The sequence below is a fragment of the Corvus kubaryi genome, unplaced genomic scaffold (assembly GCF_017639235.1).
Source record: "Corvus kubaryi isolate FWS band 111438036 unplaced genomic scaffold, C.kubaryi_AGA036_p1.0 64927, whole genome shotgun sequence".
Taxonomy (NCBI): domain Eukaryota; kingdom Metazoa; phylum Chordata; class Aves; order Passeriformes; family Corvidae; genus Corvus; species Corvus kubaryi.
Genome location: NW_024581616.1, coordinates 39,380 through 61,029, shown reverse-complemented (window position 1 = coordinate 61,029; position 21,650 = coordinate 39,380). Strand labels below are relative to the sequence as shown.

General features: G+C 54.2%; 1 long non-coding RNA gene across 1 annotated transcript in view; it reads left to right on the top strand.

The window, feature by feature from the left end:
- The first annotated feature begins 198 nt into the window (after nucleotides 1-198).
- LOC121672752 overlaps nucleotides 199-21,650 on the top strand; it is a 30,775-nt gene continuing 9,323 nt past the window's right edge. Inside the window, exon 1 of the long non-coding RNA XR_006018971.1 lies at nucleotides 199-419. This is a non-coding gene — a long non-coding RNA (uncharacterized LOC121672752). The remainder of the gene's footprint in view (nucleotides 420-21,650) is intronic.

Here is a 21,650-nt window from a genome sequence, read left to right as displayed (position 1 = left end):
TGTGGCACCTGGGGACACGGTGGCCTTGGCATTGTTGGGTTAAGGGTGGACTGGAGGATCTCAGAGGGCTTTTCCAACCTAAGGGACCCTGAGTTAACGAGGACTAATGAAAGCAGCTCTGCCCACCCTGCGGGGAGGGCTCCTCTTCCTGGCTCCAGCCTGTCCTTGGGATGGCTCAGCCCTGTGTGTGAGGGACGTGGTTGTTCCCAGAGTCTGGGCTGTGCCTTTTTGGGGCAGTTTGGTGCATTGGCTGCTGCTGTTTCAGTCTCTGGACTGGGCATTCCAAGCGTTTCCCTCTTGGAATGGGGCTGGCTGTGCTTGTTGGCTGCTGGATCAGGAGAGGAGGGTCCAGACTTGCCTCTTTTTTGGGAGAGGGGGAAAGGAGGCGGAGAGAGGTGCTGGGTGCCTCCAGCTTCTGGGTAAGTGAAAGTGGTGACCTGGCCTGGGAGGGGGTGCTGGGCTGGCTCCCCGTCCCTTTTGTGCCTGTTCCCCCCAACCCAAAAGTGCCTCTCTGAGCCTGTGTGATGCCACCCCGATATTTTGCACATTTCTAGACCTGTTTGTGTGCTTATCACAGCTCTGCTCTCACCCTGGGCTGTGTGGGGGGCACCTGGGTGCCCTGAGCCCCACAGGAGCTGCAGCCAGGCGTTGGTGCCGGAGGGAAACGCAGCCACTCCTGCCTGTGCACGGAGGACAGAGCCTGGCTTGAAGGCAGGAGTTAAAAAAGGAGGAAAAAGCAGCGTAATGAAAAGCTCGGAACTTTGATAAGATCATACTCGTCAAAAGAGCTTCTCAGGAGAAAAAACTGCTCTGTTCCCAGAGCATCCATCACTGTCGGATCGGATGTGAGGCACTGCCTGGTTCAGAGGGCTCCGAGAAAACCCGAGTTGATGTCTCTGGTGCTGCTTCTGGCTCGGGGATTCTGCTCTGATGGTGTCACAAGCAGCTTTCACCCCGAATTCTGCCTGATAATGACTGGAAAGGCTGATTCTGACTTAATTACAGCCTCCACCTGCCTCCCCTCGCCGTGCCTGTGAGGGAGGTGTTCTAAGCCCTCCAGAGATGCCCCGTTTTTGTCACCCCAAACCTGAGCTGCCGAAGGACCCCTGTCCCTCTCAGCCCGTTCCAGTGGTGGATGCAGTGACCTCCCAACACAGCTCGTTAATTTTATCCATGATACAGCGCTGTTTAATTCTCAACCCCTCTTTGATTACGGGAGCTAATTAAAAGGGAGCAGTCTGTAAGCCAGTGAGATGGATGGGGATCGAGCCAGGTTCTGCTGTGGATGCTGCAGCAGGGAGTTCATGGGACCTATGAGGATCCAGATTCTGCTTTTCTGCTTTGTGCAATATTTTTGAGGGCAGCTCTGCCTGTGGCTGGGGAGAAGAGCAGAGTAGATTCTGATTCCTGGATATCACATTCCTAATTTTGGGTATTTTGTGTATATTTCTTTTTTTAAATGAGGTGCCTGTCCAGAAATTGGTGCCATCGTTTCCCCTCCTTGTCTCCCTCAGAGCTTTAAAAGCACTTGTCCGATTTTCCTCTTATTTCTGTGAAGGGCTGTTGAATTTAAACAACGATAATTGCCTGAGTTCCCCGAGTGCTTGACCTGCAGATTTTTCACTTTTTCTGGGACTTTGAGAAGTGGTGAGGAAAAAAACCTGGGCTGATGCCAGCTGCCTCCATTCCCTGCTCGTATCTTCCTGCCTCCTGGAACTTTCTGTTGTCCTTGGCTGCTGTTCCCAATCGCCAGCTCTTCTCCTGAGCTCCCTTCTCCAGGGACAAGTGGGAACTTTTGGGGTCCCAGGGCACAGCTGGGGGCTGGAGCGGGAGCTGTGCCCCCGCCTGGAGCAGCAGCAGCCTGGAACCAGTCATTAACTCTCTTCTCTGAGAGGCAAATTACAGACTTTGGTGGCATAATTAGTCCAACTCGATGGGAAACGGAAAAACAAGATAATTTCCCTGCAAATTTTCCAGCCTGCCTGCCACCTCGTGCCTCCCTTCTCTTGTCTTGGGGAAAATCAGCTCCCTGGCCCCCCTGGGCCTGGAGATCTCCTGTTGCAGCTCCTCAGGGAGGAAATCTGGAGGAAGGGGATGGGGAGAACAGGGCTGGAGCAGAGCTTGGTTTGGACAGGACAGGAGGACAAAGCTCCATTCAGCTCCTTGCCCACAAGGAGAGCCCCAAGAACCCATTTGCACCCCAGGAGAGCCGAGTGGTGCTCGCAGCAAGGTGGGACTCGGGTTCAGAGCAGAGGGCAGCAAAGGTGAGGTGGATGCTGTGGTTCCATTCCTGGTGCAGGAGCAGCTCTGGGAAAGACTGGAGCTCATTCCTCTGCTCCAAAGCACTGGAGGAGCTGTGCTGAGCCCCTCAGAGCTGCTGGGAAGGTGGGCAGTGCCTCTGAGTGGGACTGAGGGGACAGTGGGTGCCCTGGAGGGAGGTGGAAGCACCCAACCCTGTGGCTGGGGAAGGTCCAGCAGCAGAGCGGGGCCTTTGGAGCTCCCGTTGGAGCAATCCCTGTGGCTGGAGCCAGGATGGAGGCACCAGTTGTGTACCTCAGGGTCTCTCCCCAGCCCCAATGTTCTCTTGTAGGGCCCAGTGAGTCAGTGGTGGTCTGTGTTGAAATCTCACTTCAGTGGTGAAAGCTGCAATTAGCATTTAATGAAGCTTCTTGCTTTTATTTTTAGGTAACCTCCGATTCCCTGACTGTGTAATTTAGTCCTCCATTGCTTGGAGATAATTAAAGTATGTCACTATAATTTGCTTTTTTTAAAAGCCTGTAATTATGTTTTTATTGAGAATAAAAAACGGGGGGGAGGGGGAAATGAAAACAATGTTAGGGGAGGAGAAATCTTTGGACGGGCAAGGGGACTTCTTCCAGCTTGACGGGTTTGGAGCTCATTCCAGGATGCTGGGTAGGCTGGGGACAGAGGAAGAGCTCCTGGTTTGAGTGGGAAATAGCGAGGTGAGGTGTTTGAAGTGGAGGGGCGAGAGCTCTGGGGCTCCTGACCGTGGTGGGGGCTGCAGGAAGGACCAGCTGGGCTTCCTCTCCTGCCTCGCTGCTGGTCCTTGGCATCGTTCTCCTCCCTCATCTGCCCCCCAGGCGCCAGGCTCTGGAATTGGGGTGGGCTGAGCCTGGGGCAGCACAGCCGAGATCTCACCCCTGCCCTCCGCACTCCCAGAACTCCCCTTCCCGGCTCTGTGGGCATTCAGGGCTTCCTTCAGCCGCAGCATCTGCTCCCTGCGACCAAACGCGCCTTGCCGGAGCAGCTCTGCCCTCCCTGCGCAGCCTCGAATTAACAGGGAGGAATTAAATTCTTTTCCCAGGCCTGACAGCGCTGCGCAGCCCTCGGGGGATGCTCGGGCTCTGTTTGCATCTGTAAACGCTGCTGCTGGATGTCAAACAGCCCCTGTCCCTCCAGCCCCCCCGGCGCTGTCTGCCGCTGAACGTGCCAGCCGGAGTGTCCTGCCTCGCTGGTGGCCCCGGGCCAGGCTGCTGGGCAGCCCAGTGAAACCAGTGCCTGCAAACTGGTCTGGAATGAGAGCGCAGCCGCGGCCGGAGGAGCCGCTCACCTGCAATTCACAGCCTGGAAAATGGCTGTTGGAGGGAAGTTGAATAACGAATAAATTCAAGATAATTGATTGGCCTGTGGCCAGTTCACAGCCAGGGAGAGCTGAAATGAGTTGGATTGCTGGCTTTTTCTTTAAGTTAGTCTCACTCAAAAATGTGAGCGCTAAGAGGTTACATTTAGTTTGGAATATATTTAATTCATTAAAATGTTGATCTCTGCTGCAGAGTTCAGATCTGATTCCAGGCTTTATTCCTTATCTAAATGCAAAGGTTTCTTGCCAGAAATACAAAGCAGAAAAGAAATCTTGGTGCTTAGGAGAAGTGACATGATGGAAAGAGCCGGGGCTGGACTGCGCCGCACTGCGGGGAACCTGCTGGGACTGGAGCTGACTCCCTCACCTGGCTGCTCCTGCTTTCCTTCTTCCCACACTGGGCTGCAGCATTTAGGGTCCCATCCCACAGTGTCCCCGTGTCCCGGGTGCTGCAGGCGTTACCCTGAGCTCCCCGCAGCCGGTTCCTCCCCAGGGCTCAGGGATGCTGCGGGTTTTGGTGCAGTCTCCTGCAAAACTTCCCTCTGGAGCTGAGGCCAAAGCGACTCAGGAGAGTTTTGGATAGAGCAGGATCAGGCCAGGGATTTCTGTTCAAGAGCGTCCTCAGCCCCCAGATCCCTGCTCCCCTCTCAGATACCTGAGCTGGTGGCTCTGGGAGCGGGCTCAGCCCCTGCTACGCTCGCAGCTCGTTTGTCCCCCCGCTTTGCTGGGCAGAAATGCCCCTCCCCAGCCCGGTGTCAGCGCACCTTCCTCGCAGAGCCTTTGTGATCTGCAGGGGATGACAAAGGGAAGGAACAGCACTTAAAACCCACTAAAACCCACACACCATCACCAGCTTTTGTACCGGTTGCTATGGGAACCCCATACGTGCACCGGAAACGCTGGAGTATGCAAATGAGCTTCTTAATTAGTTCTCCTCAGCCTTTCATGCTCGTGGTGCAGCAATTTGATCATTAGATGAACATGCCACTTCATTATCGGCAGCTTAACCAAACACGAGCTGGGGTGACCTTTGGGGAGGGCAGGGTGCCTTGGGAGCCGGCTGAGGAGAGGGATGACGGGGGCCAGCGGCCGCACGGGGCTGGGAACCTTCTCCAGCAGCTTCCAGAGCGGTGGGAGCTGCCGGTGTGGGTCCTGCTGCCTTTGGAGAGGAGCAGGGAGGCAGGGGCTGTGTCTCCAGACAGAGCTGGGAGCTGGCGCTTGGCTGGAGCTGCAGGACTGGGCTCCTGGAGCGGAGGCACGGCTGGAAAAGCCGAGCCCTGAGCCCCCACTCCGAGCCCTGCGGGGCCGGTGTCGCCCCGCTCTGCTGGCCTTGGCGACCGGCGCTGGCCGCGCTGCCTCCAGCCGCACGTGCCGATGCGGAGCCAGATGCCAGCCGGCTGCACGCGTGAGCTCGAGCTGTAAATGCTATGAGTTTTTCACCAAACAAGCTTCATTAATCGTCTAATAACCGGATTAATTAAGGACACTGAAAGTAAACAGCAAGAATGTAATTTGCCTCTGATTGCCGTGTAATTGCGGGAGTATGGTCCTATTTGCATATGCGGAAAGTGTTGTTGACAGTGGTGCCGGGCCGGAGAAAACAATGTACGGAGGGCAAACGTGCCCTTGGGGTGGCCAGATCCCCTCAGCCGTGCTCTTCCCCGCCTTTGGTGCTGCCTGCGTGTGTTTTGCTCTCTGGTTCTCTGCCTTCTTCCCAATTAACCAACCCTCCTGCTATTTGTGGAGCTTTCCGAGCTATTTGCTTAGGCAAACATTGATGCTCCAAACAGACTGACACATCCGCTTGGGAACACTCCCGTGTCCTGGGAGACGGCAGAAATAGCTGGGGACGGGCCCCTCTCTGTCTGCCTGTCCTGGGAGGGGTTAGGGCCAGTTGTTCCCTTTGACCCTGGGGGGATTTGGGGATTTTGGTTGTGCTTGGAAGAACTTGCCCTCGGCAAACGCCAGAGAGCTCCCAGTGTCCTGAGAGGAGCTGGGGAGCACGAGGAGAATCAGGACGTGCAGAGAGGGAAGCAGAGGCTGTGTGGATTTGGGGCAGAGCCAGGGGCTGAATTCCAGCCTGGAATCCCACACCGTCCTGCGTCTCTCATGTCCTCCACCCCTTGTCAGCTGCTTTATTTCCCAGGAAACGCGGGTCTCGGGATGGTGACTAATCTTCCGACTCTCTGCCTCCCGTTAGCTTTCTTCTTGCTTCTGACCTTGTCAGCACCAGCTGCACTCGAGGAGGGAGCACACACCGCTCCGCCAAGGTGACAACGCGCTCCCTCCATGCCCACGTGCCTGTGCCCGCAGGGGAGGATTTGGAGGACTAATTCCATCTTGGACAGCCCCAGGGCTGTGTTTTTCTCTCTCCTTGACAGACAAGACTTGGATTAAACCCGCACTGAGGAGGGATGTGACCTTTCAGGAGCAGCTCGGGCTGTCTGTGGCAGGCACAATTTTGAAGTGGATCCATTTGCTTTCCTGGTGGCAGTGATGAGCTCGGTAGGCTCCAGCTCTTCCAGCCCATTCTCCACGTGCAGATGGACTTGGATTAAACCATTACGCGCCATTGGCTCCAGACAGGCACCTGCTGCTCACTTGTGTGTCTTCACGCTCAGGCAGGATAATAAACGGCGAGGACGATCCTCGGAGCAATTGTTTTGGAAGAGAGCTGCCTGGCAGGATGGACGGGGGCCTGCTTGCCAGCAGAACGCTGCTGACAAATCTCTGTGAAGAAAAACGGGGGCTTGGGACCCCCCTGCCTGTCTGTGGGCATCCTTCCCATCAGCTTTTTTGTTTCCTTGCGGTGCCTGAATGTTTCGGGCCGGTTTCCCACGGCTTGAAGTGCCATACCTGTCCCCACCAGCTGCCAACCTCCATTCATCACAGGCAGCGTTTTGTTTTCCTCCTCTGGAAACTTGAAACATTTAGGAGGGAAATCAAGTTTTCCCTTGGAAATCCGGGTGGGAGAAGGGTGGAAGGCAGGTAGCCTCCTGTTTATTTTGCACTGCCTTTCTGAAAGCTGCTGTAAACAACCTGTCAGTGCTCCTCCAGCAAGGCTGCTGAACAGGCTCCCCTGGTGCTGGGCTTGGTTCCTTGCCATGCAAGGTCTCGTTAGAGGTGCTGTTTGTTGCTGCTTAGCCATGGACTCCCTTTGAGCTTGAAGAGCAAGACAGGGAAACAGCAACGATTATGATTAGGGCTTTATTTGGAACTCCTAAAAGCTCCGTCACCCGCAGCGAGCAACATCCTCGAGCGGCTGGAGGCTGCGCCCCACCAGCGCTTCACGGTGAATTTTTTCAGAGATAAACAAGGGAAGCAATCAGCCCCTCTGGAACGCCGAGGGGTGTGGGTGGTGCTGCCTGCTGTGCCTTTGAGGCCTCTCCCGTTGTCACTTCAGGAGCCGAGGCCAATGCGAGGGCTCTGCCCCTGCAGGTGCCAGGTGGGAGCTGGGTCTGAGCGTCTCCAGAGCTTCTCTGGAAGAGCCTGGAATTGCTTCTGGAGCAGAATTGCTGTCCCTGTCTGGGGTGAGCCAGTGCATCCCAGTTTGGAGCTCCAGCCTTTGCTCCTTCTGCATCTTGGCTCCTGAACACCAAGGGTTTGGTGGGTCTTGAAACTTGTGACCGTGGGTTGCTCTTCAAGGCTCTTCCCCCCACATCCCTCCTTCCCCTGTGCTCTGGAGTGGGTGTGAGGGAGCTGCGAGAACGCGACCCTGGTGAGCCCCAAGGGATGGATGTGCAGCCGGATCACTCTGGCCTGGCTGGAGCAGCCTCCGGCTTTGAGGATACTGAGATTCCAATTGCATTCCCACGTGTCCTTGGCACGAGCAATTAGTCTTTCCCTATCTCACCCTGCAATCCCTCTCCTTCCAAGCAGGTTCCGTATTCCAGTGCTGTTTTTCAAGGCTGATGGGGAAGCTGCCTCTGCTCTGATTGTCAGTGCTGCTGTTTTTCTATTATTTTTCAGATGCCTTGTGTTTTGGGGAAAAAAACAGTCCCAAACCCTGCTTTGTGGCTTTTCTCTTCTCTTCTCTGTAATTAGATGGAGCAGTGATCAAAATATGTTGCATTGCACTGCAAGCTTCTCCAGGCAGATGTTTCATCCCCAGAGGAGAGATGACTTCCTCATTTACATTTGGGGAAAATTAAAGGAGAGAAAGAAAGAAGAAGGCGAAGGGGAATGTTGGATTTCCTGTTGTGTGAATACATCTTGCAAGGCTTCGGGAGAGTGACGTGTGGGAGAAGAACCAGGGCCAGGAGACAGAGGGAGGGCAGGCTTTTTTTTTAGCCTGCTGACATTCAGATCCTGAGTCGTGCACCCCTTGGTGTTTGTGTTGCTGCAAACCCCAGGGCTGCTGGCTGGGACTCATCCTGCTGCTTCCTTGGAGAAGGGTTTTCAGCCCAAGGCTGTCTGTTATCTCCACATTTGGACTTCCTGGGGTGCACGGAGCTCCTCAGCTGCTGCCTCCCCTCTCCAGCTCTGACAAAGGAGCTTTCAGAGCTGCTGGGAGGGTACAGGGGTGACACCAAATCCACCTTCTGTCCTCATCTGTAACTCTTTGGTGCACAGGGCTTTGTGTTGGGGGGTCAGAATGGATTAATTCCCCAAATATGGCCAGTGGGGGAAGGTGAAGCAGAGGAAAAGATGGGAAAATGCCCATTTTTGGGGGATTCTGGTACCAAACACCACCAGCTCTGGGGCAGAGACTTGGACCTGGCTGGGGAGAGGGTCAGGGAGCAGGGAAAGCCTCCCCCACACTGGGAACACGGAACACAATTCCTCACACTCAGCTCAATAAGAGAGCCATCAAAAGTAAAAATGACAGCAATTCTGCAGTCAATATAATGTGGCTGCGGGTTAAATAAATAATGTTTGAATGATAATAATTGCAAAATGATACTATTTCATCCGCCACAAACATGTGGTTAAGCTCTCATTAGCCTGGGCTGGAGCTTTGCGGGAAGCAGAGGCTCTTTGAAAGCAGATCTTTGGATTGTGCTGCTCTAGAAATTCTGGGGCTGCTCCTGCAAGTGTTTAATAAGGCCTGTGAGTTTGCTTGTGGGGTTGAGAGGAGAATCAGGAAAGGTGGCAGCCCAAAGTGAAGCTGGATTTTTATTTATTTATTGGAGGCTTCTCAGGGAGTCTAAAAATATTTGGTTTATAATTAATGGGCTCCGTTATAATCCTCGAGTTCTGTAGGGGGAACATGTATTTATTTTTATGTGGCTTTTTAAATGCATAGAGGGTTTTATTTATAAACATGTACGTACAGGCAAGTCCTCCCACATCTGGCAGAGTTTTGTCTGAACTTCAAGTTCAGTTAAAAACTGCTCTGTGCTGTCCCACCTCCTTCCTCCATCTCCACCCAGCCATGGATGCTCCCCAGAGATGCTGCTCAACCCCAAACTGGGGAAACTGGTGCGCTCAGCACCTCGTCAGACAGGGCTGATTTCAGACTTGGCTGCGATATTGATCCTCACTTAACACAGTAATGAGAATCTTCTTCCCTAATCAGCGAGGGAAAAGTCTTATTTTCCAGCGGCTGGAAGGAAATGAGCTCTGTTGGGTTGTGGTGGCTGTGGGGTGGCACAGGGAGGGGGTGGCACTGCCTGGGCTTCACCACAGCACCGTGGGTCGTGTGTCCTTCTCGCTTGGCTCCCCCTGTGCACCCCAATATTTGGGGACAGCCTCCACCGTGCTTGTCCTGCAGCCCCGCTTGGGTTTTTGATGAAAACTGCTCCTTGAACCCCCTGCTCCTTTCCAGCCACGGATCCCACAAGGAGCCGTGTCCATGCCAGCCCCTCAAAGCCCAGCCTTGTGCCTCGCCTTCCTCACGCAGTGCATTTTGGAGGAGGAAAAGCCGTATTTCCCCGCGGTTCCCGTCTCGGATCTCCCGATCCTCGGGCGCGCGGCCGCTGCTCCGGGCCGGGCTCCTCTCCGGCCCGTCTGGCTGATGGCAAATTGTTTTTTGATGGCTGACTCGGTATAACTGAACTCAATTTGCCTTTCAAAAGCAGCTAATAGTCGCATTAAAAAATCCATTTTCACTTGTGATTGAATTTGACGGCGGCTCAATCAATAAGCGAATGGAGTGTTTCACACGCTGCACCGAGCGCCCGTCGCCATGGGAACGCTGGAAGCGGCGGTGGTGAATCCCCTCCGATCGCTGTCACCCGGAGCTGTCACCCTGAACAGGCGCCCGGCTGGCAAGGGAGGCCCTCCCGGCCCTGCTGGAAGTGATGCCGGCGGAATCTTCTTCCTTCCCCTCCTCTTCGCCGCTGTTGGGTGGGACGAGTGCTTCTCCCCAGCTCCAGCCTGACAGAGGTGGCCCTTTGGTGGCACTGGGGATGGTGGCCCTGGAATGCCCCTTTCCTTCCCACATCTCCCAGTCTGGGGAGGAAGGAGGGAGAGAAGAAGCCTGAGCAGGTCTGAGGCTGTGGGCGAGCAAGGCTGGGAAGGAGCTGCAATGAGCTCTCCTGAGGGGATGTTTTTTTGGTGGAGGGGGGGAGATAATGAAGTGAGCAAATTGATATATTTCTATTTTTTTCTATTTTTTTAAATCGGGTTCACCCACGTTTGATGAAAAACGAGCGTGGCACTTCTCCTCCCCACAATCAGGCTGCTTCCTCTCAGCCATTGTTTGCTCTCCTCCTATTGTGGTGCAAAATGGAAATGAAACGGCTCCAGCAGGAACTTCGCAATTGAGATATGGTGGGTTTTTTTTTTTTTTTTCCCTAATTATTTTTTTTCTTTAAATTATTTCTTTCCGAAGCAGCTTTCAGAGGGTTTTTTAATTAGAAACACTCCCTCTGTGTGCTCTGCTGTCGGGGCAGGGGGCTCACCTGCAGGCTGAGGCTGTGGTGGTGATGCCAGCGTGGGGCAGTGCCCCCTGAACGGTACCCACCTGCCCTCACCTCCCGGCTCCCCTCAGCCCGAGGGGGTACAAAATAAAAAGAAGAAGCTGCTTTACACCACCTTGGTGTTTTCTCTGCAGGGAGCTTGCCTGGGGCTCCAGGATGCCGTTGATTTCCTTAAACCGCATCTCTGAGCGTATTCCAACAATGTGCTGTGTCTTGGAGCTCATTTCCATGGATTGATCCATGCTAGAGGAGGAAAGGTGAAGTCTGCACTGAGTTTGAGCTAGAAGAGGGAAGCCAGGCTCCCTGGCCCAAAGTTGAGCTGATGATTGGAGCCTTCACCCCACTGAGCACTGAACGTGGTTGAATTTTGCTGCCTGCCTGGGTTAAATCTGAGGCCTTTGGCCACCTTGGGTTAAATCCTTTCCCTCTCCAGCTCTTGTGGCAGGGCCAGGCAGGGCTCTTGGCCATGGCATTGCATTCTCATCTTCCTCTCCTTTGGGATGTGAGCTGTGTCCTGGGAAAACCTCAGAGCTGTGGGTCAGGACATGGTGCTGAGGCTGAGGCTGGGCCATCCCAACTCCTCCTCTCCTCTCCTCTCCTCTCCTCTCCTCTCCTCTCCTCTCCTCCTGGAGGCCATGGCACGGAGCAGGCAGGAGAGGCTGTGAGCTCCCAGCCCTTTTGCCAGAGGCTCCTTGAGGAGGAGTGGAGCCATTTCCATTTCCATTTCCATTCATTTCACACGCTGCTTCCACCACGGCGCCGTTGGTTGCTGCTGGTGGCTGAGGAGGATTCTCCCTCCCCACACCTCCAAACCCCATACCAGCAGTGCCTGAGCCATCTGCAGAGCTCTGGAGGCAACCTCAGGGTCAGGGCTTTGTCTCCTGACAGGTACAGGGCTCCCCTAAACCGCAATTTCGGTGTCACCAAGAGCTGACGTCTTTGTGTAGTGGAGAAAGGAGTTGGCACCGGAGCTGCTTTGGGAGTGAGGAGGGAGCTGCGGCCTCCTCCCCCCGAGCGAGCACAGCGTGGCTGCCATGGCCCGGCCTTGCACCCCACAGGGCACAGGGACCCGCTCCTGCTCCTGCCACCTCTGCTCAGCAGCCCTGGCCAAACTGCTGTGCCCCAGCTTTGCCCCCCCTCCATGATCCCCACAGGGATTTTTTCCTTGGGGTCTCCAGGGGAAGAAGAGTCTGCCCTTGTGTCTGCACTTCCCTGCGAGCTGAGGATGTAAGTTCACCCCCCAAATCCTTCTGCTGCCCTGGACTGCTGGCACGCTGAGCCACTGGGGTGCTGTCCGTCCTGGGGGAGGGGCTGGGGACCCCACTCAGGGTATTGACAGATACCTGCCTTTTCTTCTGGGAACAGAAACCTTCTCCCTGTGGAAAGCTGCCGGAACAGAGCCTGAGTGCCCTGGTGAGATATCTGTGCGCTCCTGCCCTGCCTGCACAGACCCCTCAGGGAGATAAAGAGCCCCTGACAAAGCAGGGCCTGTGTTTATCTCAGCTCTCTGCTCTCAAAGCTGCTCGGGCCCTGCTCGAGAGCTGGCGCTGAGATGGGCTCCCAGTGTTCCTTTTTCCCAGATACAAAGCTGCCGAGGTGTAATAAGCCGGGGAGAAGGCGATAAGCTGCTCGGTCAGCTCCGCGTGCCGCGGCAGCACGTGTGCTGTCAGCAGCCTTTGGGAGCTGGAGCTCAGGGAGAAGTCACTGGGGAATGAATCCTCAGCTGGTGCGGCTCCTCAGGGGAGCAGGGACAGCATTTGGATCTCCATCGTGGCTGGACCCCGTCTGCCTGCCCCGGGCCCCCCCCCCCACCCCCCCCCAGTTCCTAAATCTGATGATGGTCTTTATCCCAGAGATTGAGAAACCGAGGTGGAATGATCCCTCAGAGGAAATGAGGTACAGGGATTAAATGATTTGCTGGAGTCATGCAGAAATCTCCCGACGCTTGGGTGACGAGCTTGGGGCGGTGGTGGAACTCGGGCTTGAGGTTTACAGTTTGTGATGAGGCTTAACAAGCTTGGCTGGAAGAGCTCAGAGGAAGGAAACGGCACGGCAGAGGGTGCGAGTGTGGAGCTCTGAACTAAATCCAGTCAGACTGAGCTGTGCCACGTTCTGGGCCATGCCATCCCAGGCCGGGGGCTCCTGAAGCTGAGAACTGACCCAGGTCTGCTGAACCCACTTAAGGAGACTTTGCTCCTGGGCCTGAGTGTTCCCAGTGCTGCTGTCGAGCTCTGCAGAGGAGCTGTGTGACAAAGGATAAATCATCCCTGATGCCAGCTGGCATCCCTCCATCAAAGTCAGCCAGGATAAGGGATGTTCTTCCTGGTGCAGAGGCTCCAGCAGCCATGACTGTGGGTCCCTGGAATACCTGTCACCCACCTCTGGCATCCATCCTGCAGCCAATTGATTTGTGTGTGTTTACATGATCAAAGCGAGCCTCAGGACTGGACGTGGGAAGTGATTTCTTGTCTTACACGGCCCTGGGATAACTTCCAGATCTTTCCCCTTTGCAGTTGTGTGGAGAGAACTGGGTCTGGCAATGATACAGCAATAAATTAAATAAATTAACGTGGAAGGAGTGGGAGAGGTTCGGGCAGTGTTGGCATTGGGATTAATTACCGGTCAGCTGTTGCTGTGTGTGACAGGGAATTGTCCCCTTGAATGCTGATGCAGGGAAGGCCTGGGACAAGGTGCCAGTGGAACAGGAAGGATCAATCCCAGAAGGCACTTTCCTTCTGTCTTCCTCACTGCTACCCTCTGCCTGGGGCTTATCTCTGTGCCGAAGGGCTCCTTGTCCATTAATAGAGCTTCCAGGAGAAACGAGGCCCTTGTGATTGCATACCGTCCATCTCCCCTGCCCTTTCCACCCCAGTAATCTCCTAATGCATTAGCCAATTTGAGCCACATTTGAGGCAAGAATCTTGGGAATGTGCTGTTGGTAACCGAGCTCAGTCTTTCTGTTTACAGCAGAGAAAGTGGAGTTCACCTCCGAGGTCACTGGGCCAGGAGCAGTTTCCCTGTTCTAGGGTTGTTCCACAGCCAGGGATAAGGAGTGCAAGTTGTCTGCTGGTATCCATGGCCGTATCTCAAAGCAATTGATAGCAACGGGGCTAAGAAATAAGACAATCTAGAAATTAAGGGTGTTTTTCCCTGCCCTGTCATTTTCCTTAGAGAGCCCTCACTTGAGAATCTCTGCCATAATCCTTCCAAGCGAAACCTGCTGACCACTCCTGACCAGGCAGCGTTTTGCCTCCGTGTTTGTAGGATGACTGCCTGGCTCCACAGCCCCTTTCCCTGGGGTTGCAGCCTGTCCTTTTGCCAGGAGAGCCCTCACAAAAACCCTGAGAAAAACATATTTTTGGCAATTCCTTCAGGACACCCTTGCTGAGGAGGAAGAGCTGTTTCCTAAGGGTGTCTTATTCCTCCCCAGAACGCGTCAGCCTTCAGCAAGTGGGTTGGAGATGACGTCTGGATCCTGAGGAGCAGCGAGCACACACGGAGGCTGCTCCTTCCCTGTGTCCCCAGGTTCTGGCAGGGCTCTGAGCCTGGTGACTCAAGGCTTTGGCACCTGCCTCCTGCTCCAAGCCTGGCTGCAGAGCCGTGCCCAGCTGGCAGAGAGGACATGCTTGGAGAGGAGACCTTGACAGAGGAGGAAGGGAGACATCTCTTGTGAGAGATGCTCAGCCAGCCCTGCTGGACCTGCAGGCTCTCCTACAGCCAGGCAGCCGAGCCAGGAGAGCTCTTGCACTTTCTGGCCTGTTTTTTTGGCCTTTTGTGGCTGCTGTCTGTGGAGTTGGTGAGAGCAGAAATGTTCTCCTGGGACAGGGCAAAGCCTGGTGCTGACTGAGGTTCCTGGACAGCCAGATAGATCCTGCTGCCCATCAACCCCATTACCCAAACCCCAGTAAACTCAGGGTTTTTAGCTTCCTGCAGCTCTCCCCAGACAGGAGACTCGCACACAGATGTTTGCCAGCTGTGTTAAAGCACCACAGCTCCTGGGTTTAACTGCAAGGCTGTGGAAGTGTCTGCTGCTGGTGCCTGCTGGGCTTTCGCCTTCTGTTTTCTGCGTAAGTGCTGGGAAAGGAGCTGGGATGAGCTGAGGATGGAGGGTGTTTGTGTGGGGAGGGCTGGCTGAGGCCTCACGGCTCTGATTGTGCTGTTAATGGCGAGGGAAAGAAAACATTGGGACTTTTTCATTGAAACAAACACGGGAGAATTTATCTCTGCCACCAACTGCCTTAAACCGTGTCTGGGGGAGGAGGAAGAGGAGGAGGAGGAGGGGGAGGAGGAGGCAGGGCAGCTCCCAATGGCAGTGCTGGCATGTCCAGCTGCTGGCTGGGAGCGTGGCAGGGGCTGTGCCACAGCTTCAGAGGATGTTCTGCACTGCAGCCCTGGCTGCTGGAGTTGAACAGCTCTGAGCGATTCATGAACCGCCGCTGGCTGCGTGTCTGTGCCGGGTATAAACTCTCCCCAGGGGCAGCAGAGTGTGTTTGAATGCCTTGTTTTGATAGGGCGTTGCTGCCGGGTTTTAGCATGCACAGAGCCACAGCCTGTGCTGGGATCTGCCTTTGTGCGAGGATCAAGAGAGATGAACCACGCTCTTTTGTGAGCTGCAGGAAAATAGGCCTGCCTGGTTTTGTGCCTCTGTGTGTGCTCTGTGTGTATGGGAAGGGATTGTTGTTATTTTTATTTACTATCCTTGGTTAAGCACCAGTCAAAGATCTGGTTCTTTTTTTTGCATGCCTAGTCCTAATTACAGCACGGGCACGTTTGTTGTCTGCGAGAGGCTAAGCTCTAAAGCAATTTTCATCTGTGCCTTTGTTTTCATCACCCTGCAATGTGAGAGATCTGAGCAGCTGTCTCGGGTATTTTGCTCAAAGTGAGGAACAAGCCCTAGTGAGGAGGGCAGCTGGAAAGAGAGATTAATTAACCTGGCCTTGGTTGGCCTTGTAAACAGGGGGAGAAATCTCTCTCAGACTGCTTGTTGCTTATTTAGCTTGTAAAAAGCTGCCTGATCTCACATTCAGTCTTAATCCAATCCTCCTTCCCACAAAGCTAATTGCCAGGAATGTGCCTGCACATCTCTGGTGTCCTTCTCTTGCTGGCTGGCTTTGCCAGCTGTGGGCCAAGGTGACGGAGAAGTCCCCGTGTCCTTTCCTTGGCCACAGAACAGACAGCAAAACTCCGCTCATCAAGGCCATTTATCTTGATAACCTCGGGAAGATACTTGTGCAGAACTGGGGAGAGGAACATGGAGCAGAGGTGCTGGTGGAGAATGTCCCTGCTCCGCTCCCGCTGGATTTACAGCGTGATGTAATTAAATGAAGGCTGGGTAGTCAGAGCCATTGATTTTCATCAGAGGCAACCTTGCTGTGTTATCAGAAGTGAGTAATCCCTCCTCTGGAGAGCAGACATTGATAGATCAATAGGAGAGAACATGCTGTACCTCCTGGCAGCTCCATCAACCTTGGAGCCAGAGCTACCAAGGGCACCAGCATTCCTGTTCTCCTGCTCCCAAAGCCTCATCACTTCCTTCCCCGCAGTTCCTGCACCTTCTCCATCCTTGGTCCCAGGTTCTCATCAGCTCCAGCCTGAGATTCCTCATCTCCCTAGAAGTTCTGGTGTTTCCTTCCTACCCCCATGGGACAATCTGCCATTAAAATATTCTCCTTCTCGGTTTGATGGAGTCATCACTGTGTTGGATCTCATTTCCAAGGGCCTGGCACAGGAGAGTTCCTTCTAGCCTTGGACTCATTCCTTCTGGTTCCTTGTTCAGACTTGGGCAGGCTTTAGAAAGCAGGTGCTTGGCTTTTTGGACAAGACCCATGGAAAAAAGGAGGGAGGACCTCAGTGGTGACCTGAACCCAAAGGTTTTACCCACAAAAATACTCTGGCAAAGGTAGAAAACACAGATTTTGTGCATGGTTTGAGCATATTCTGGCATCTTCCTGGAAAACAGGGATCTGGATGCGAGGCTGAGAGTGAAGGCTTGTAAGACAGTGACCTGAGATAGTTATTGATTTTGATTTTTAGTAAACAAACCTAAAGAGCAGGTTTTTATCTAAAGATGGGAGTCAGCAGAAGTTTTAATGCCATTAAGCGCTGGATACACAACTTGGCTGCGGCAACGCTCAGCCACGTCTCCCAGAGGAATGCACTTGGGACAGGAGGGAAAGGCGGTGGGGTGAGAAGAATTAAGGACTATCAAGGCTGTTACAACCCCCTCCGAGCTCTGCTGTTGAGACTTGTGATAACAGAGTTGTTTTTGAAGATTTCACACGAAGCTGCTCCTGGCTGGGGAGTGAGAAGATGCTACGCTGGCTGCAAATTGTCTTGATGGAAAATAGTGGTACTTTGGCCATTAGCTGCATGAACAACCGCTTTGTTCTGCTCTCTAATCGCTTTGCCTATACATAATTTGGTGCCTAACACACCACTGCAAATACTGTGATTATTCTTAACAGTCGTATAGAGTACATATAATTCGAGGGTGAATGTGGGAGCTGTCAGAAGGAAATGTCTGGGCTGTGAGCAGCTGAAGGTCATGTCACTGCAGCGGTAACTCTTCCTCGTGCTGGGTGTTGGGAATGAGAGCAAATTCTCTGTGCCAGGAGGTCTTGATCCATGTGGGGAAAACAGGGAGGAAAAGGGAGAGCACGTGTGGCAGGAGCTGTGGGATGTGAGTGTCTGCTTCCATCTGTGTCTGCTTTGGAGAAAGTTTTGTCCTAGGAAATGTCAGCTGTGGCTTTCTGGCAGGATGTGTTTGATCAGGCCGTAAGGACAGCTCTGTCCCCTGCATGGGTGGCATTTCCCTGGCACAGCCCTGTCCCACCGTGCCTGCACAGTGTGGGATTGTGCCATGAGCACGGGCAGCTGGAGCTTCCCTCTGCCACGGGAGCAGAGGAGAAGCTGTTTAAGCCTCGCCTGGAATTAAAACTTGACAAAGAATCAGCTTTGCCTCATCATCACGCAATCAATTAGGCTGAAAAAGACCTCTGAGACCACTGAGTAAACCTTGAGTTTATAGGAGACTCTGTTCCCTCTCTGTGTGACAACGGGGCCTGCAGTGCCTATCCCACAATCCAGACTTTCCAGCCAATATTCCTCCCTCTGTTCGTGGAGCAGATGAATAAAACGCTGCCATGCAGGGGCTAGAGTCCTGGGAAGCATCAAAACCCCGATGACATCTTCCCACCTCAGTCACAGGAGACAATCAAAGCCAGTGCCACGCTCAGGTTGCAGTCTGATGCTGTCCCCCTGCAGAGGCTACAAAAGAACCTGGAGTTGTTCCCTGGCTAAGTGACATTTTTTGCCTTGCTTTGAAGATCTCCTGCAGGGACTGAGCAGCTGGTGGGACTCGCTGGGATCTCCCACAGAGCTCTTCCCCCTTAGCTCCTGCCTCTGGGAAACCTGGCAGGGACCAAACATCGCCAGGAAGCTGCAAATACCTTGGGATGAAAATCCAGCCTTTTGCCTTGGCTCAGCCATAGCTGGAAAATGAAACGTTGGGGAGGTACCTAATCCTGTGGCTCCTGGAGAGCTGGAGGGGTGTGTGGGAGGCGGGTGGGAGAGGGGACTCCCACTGGGATTGAGTCCTTGGTGTTTCTGCAGCAGGTGCTGAAGGTTCAGTACAACAACCAAAAAGTTCCTGTGGGTTCTGTGTCCAGCCCAGAGCTTCAGCCTGAGCCCTCAAAACACCACCCGCGGTGTTACGGAGCTGTGACAAGGGAAAAATACCCCCACACCCCCATGCACCTCCTCTCTCCTCTCCTCTCCTCTCCTCTCCTCTCCTCTCCTCTCCTCTCCTCTCCTCTCCTCTCCTCTCCTCTCCTCTCCTCTCCTCTCCTCTCCTCTCCTCTCCTCTCCTCTCCATTCCTGCTGTCCCTTGTCCCCAGTTGTGTTTTGCAGGCAAAGCCCCTCTTGTGCTGGGGTTTTGCATCCCTGGGGGCCCCTCTGGCCCCCCTGGCAGTGTAGGGTGTGATTCTGGATCAAACAGTGCTCCTTCAGCATCAGGTGTGCCTGGTGAAGGTGAGATCTGGGAAGGGTGGATGTGGAGAGTGAGTAATTGGAGGCCAAGAGGCAAAAAAGTGTCTGTCAGAACAGGATTGATTTGAAGCTTTTCACTGGAACACTTGCAAAAAAAGAGAAAAATCAATCCTTATTCCCTGGACTTGAGAGTGTGTTTACTGTATTCAGCAGCCAGCATTAAAAGTGAATTCCAGCAATTGCAATTACAGCTTTCTCCTTCGTTGCCATTCCCCCTCTCCCCCCAATCCCTCTTTCCCCTCCTCGCTGCTTGGCTTTCGTTGTGTTTTGGAGCCTAAGGCAAAGCTAATGCAGTCAAACTGAGAGTGGTTTTATAAATTGTAAAGCCCACCTTCCCCCTTCCTTCCCTTTCCCTGGGGATTTGCTTTTCCCGAGCGCTGTCACAGCCGATTCAGCTCGGAGCGCTGGAGGTGCCCGGCCGGGCGGATGGTGGGGCTGGAGCCCAGCTCGGGGTGAGGGACGGGCTCATCCCTGTGCTCCCAGTGCTCCATGAGGGACCTTTCCATCCCAGAGCCTGGAATGTGGAGTGTTGGGGCTGGGGGAGCCCTGTGAGGAGGCAGTGCCAGGAATGGGATGGGATGGGGGAGGGGGATGAAGGAGCCCGTGCGGGGAGGACTCATCCGAGCCGGTACTGCACCTCTCCCGCCTCCGCCGGCGCTTCCCCCGCCAGGGCACACCCAGCCCTCGCTGGGAGCTACGCAGGGCGCCCAGTGCTCCCCCACAGACCCTTCTGACTGGTCCCAATAGAGGGCACTGATGTCTGTGCTCTGAGCACGTTCATTAACCTTTAATTAACGCACCGAGTCCCGCACCGGTGAGCGTGGAGGGGGTGAATGGGGTGGGGAAAGCATCGAGTGCGGGGTCGCTGCCGGGGTCCTCAGGACAGGCTCCAGACGGGACGTGGGGCATTGTCCCAGACCAGAAAAATGAAATTGGTTGGGTTTTGGTTTCTATTTTGTTGCAGCCGCCGAGGAGGGAACCGGAGTCCCCCTGCCCGGTTCGGGCACGGAGCCATCGCAGCTCTGGGGTGGGGGGCTCGCGTTGGGTCGGGTGTGAAGTCAAAGAGCTCAGCTTGAGCTGGGGGGGCAAAAAGCCCCCGCTGGGCCTTGGAAAGCGAGTGGGTTTGATCTGGAAATCGCTGGTGGGGAAAATAAAATATGGGAAATCAAGAAATCATTGTTCCTGCTCTGCTTTCCCGACTGTAATTTTTTTTTGGTTTAGGGGAATTTTTAAATTTTTTTTTTTTTTAATGTGAGGCTGTGTGGAATAAAACAAGGGACTGCTGCCTGTGTGCTGCCTGTGCTTTCCATCTCTGCATCGATCTAATCTGCCTTTCAGAAGTGCTTCCAAAAGTGCATGAACCTGCTGCTTCTGGGTGTAACAGAAGCTCCTGATTTTTGTTGTTGCTGTTGTAGTTTTGGTCTAGTAGTTTGGTTTGTTTTTTTTTTTTTTAATTAGTGCTCTTGCCAGTCTAATCCAAAGGCTGGAGCTGCTTCCCACCGAGCCCATGGATTGCCACGCACAGGGATTCCCGGGGATGCAGCCAAGACCCGGCTCAGCCCTTCAGGCAAAGCTGCCGGGAGGGGTGGGAAGTCCCGTGGGAAGGGAAGAATCTGCGGGCAAAGAAGGGGACGGAGTCGGGAAAGGCCGGTGTGCTGCTGTGGGAGCGTGCTCTGGAAGCGAGATGAGATCTGCAGCTCCCAGGCTATTGCCAGGCAGGACTTTGGGAGCGCAGGGGAGGCTCCGGTGGCCGGGAGCAGCCGGACTGCCCGAGGCAGCTTTGGACAGGCAGCGCTTGGAGCGCTCAGCCCCTTCCTTGCGTTTGCTCTGGGTCCCGAGTGCTTTGCGTGCCCTTAATTCCTAACCCAGAGCTTGAGGGAAATGATTTTCCTCTTGATTTTGAGGGACGCTGAGCCGGGCCCTGGAAATGGACTCTGTGGCGGCCTGTCGTGAATTAATTCCGTGCCCTGCTTTCCTTGGAGAGGCTGTGGAGATGGAGAAATCCTGCTGAGCTTTCGGAGAGAGGCCGTTGTGCCTATTTGCATGTGTGCAGCATCGATCAGACGGGGCTGGGGCTGCAGCCCCTCCTGCTCGGTTAAATTGCCAGTCCTGAGCAGAGGAACACACACTGTGTTGCTCTTGGTGGCTTCAGGCAGGTCCCCAGGCTGCTGGTGGCAGCGGCACCTGCTCCAGAGCATTCCAAGAGCAGCTCCAGCTCCAGAGCTTTCCTGGGAAGTCGCTGGAGATGGTGCTGAGTCAAACGCTGCCTTTCCCAGGCACTGAGTGCAGCAGTGTTTGTTTTCCTGAGTCCCCGACTGAAGTTGCCATATACAGCGAATAAATATTGACTTAAGCATGGTTGCTGAGGGAAGGCCCTGGTGAAGCTGAGGAATTCTTTTCTCCAGCTGTTTGCAAAAGCAGGGGATGGATATAGAGGAGGGGGAGCTGCTGCAGGAGCCCCTTTTCAGTGCCCCCATGGCCCTTGTGGCTCTCTCAGGCTGTGACAGAACAGGGCTGCAGGAAAAAAAATCAGTCCAGTGGTCAAATCCCATTCCAGCTTGGAAAAAACATCTTCATTTGTCTTGAGAGGAAAAAACAGATTTGGGTTTGGATTGCTCAGCCAGGAGCAAAACTCCCTGAGCATGGAGCAGGGAACTGCCCACCTGCCACGGATCCTCCCTTCCCAGGGATGCTCCTGCTCCCTCCTGGAGAAGTTCTTTGGTGCCAAACAGCACACAGAGCCAATCCCTGGAGTCTGAGCATACAGAAACTGATGTTTGCTGGCTCTGGAATGGATCAGGGAGGGATTTAGGGACTCACAGAACCCCTTGCACATCCGGCAGCCTCTTTGCTGACACCGCCTTTCTCTGCAGGTCGTGCTACTCCACCTCTGCGACCCAAGATAAATCCCTTCCTGCTGTAATTACAGAAACTCGTTTGCCTGTGATTAAGCAGTTTAGTGGAAGGTGTTGGAAAGGTGGGAGCTGAGCTCTGCCACCTTGTGCTTTAATTAGGATAAAAGGGCTTCTCCCTCCCGCAGCTCCTCTGGCCCTTCCGGAGGCCTGATGGAGACAAGTTACTGTTGGCTTGACCCGTTGTTGCTGACTTAAATGAGTTCGTTCAGCTCAGTGCAAGCTGCG